We start from the raw sequence: 615 nt of genomic DNA on the forward strand, positions 1-615 counted from the left end.
ATATTGGATCATTCGGCTTGTTCGTGATTGGCTTGAATGAGGGAAAGGGTGTGTGATTTTTTTTTTTTTTTTTTACTTATTCAATTTCATTTATTTTATTCGCTTTATATCAGAATTTTAATAAACAACCCAACTTAGAGCCATCCAATATCAATAATACTACCACCATTATCGCCATCGCCACCCCGCCACAACCACCACCACCTCCACCTCCAGCACTACTGCCATTATAGTCGTAATCAACGTTGCCATTTCATTTATTCAGTATTCTGGATTAAAGACAGCCAACAAACAAAACAACAAGAGGCAACTATTTTTCTATTAATGATCAGCCTCAATGACTATGCTAACGAAGCAGCTGTCAGGAACTACTTTGTTGCTGCTGCTGTGACTGTTGCTTTAACATTTTGGTTGCCATGTTGCTATTGTGCATTTGACATTTTGTGCAAATGTATGACATTTGTATCGCTGGCAACCAATTAAACCGTGAAGGCTGGCTGGCTGCCGTTTGTTTGTTCGCTCGTTTGTTTCTTCTTTCTCGGTGCGTACATATGCACATACATTTTATACATATACGATGTCCTTCTTCCTTCTCTCCTCCATAGCTGTAACTCT

This window comes from Glossina fuscipes, unplaced genomic scaffold (assembly GCF_014805625.2).
Source record: "Glossina fuscipes isolate IAEA_lab_2018 unplaced genomic scaffold, Yale_Gfus_2 113, whole genome shotgun sequence".
NCBI lineage: Eukaryota > Metazoa > Arthropoda > Insecta > Diptera > Glossinidae > Glossina > Glossina fuscipes.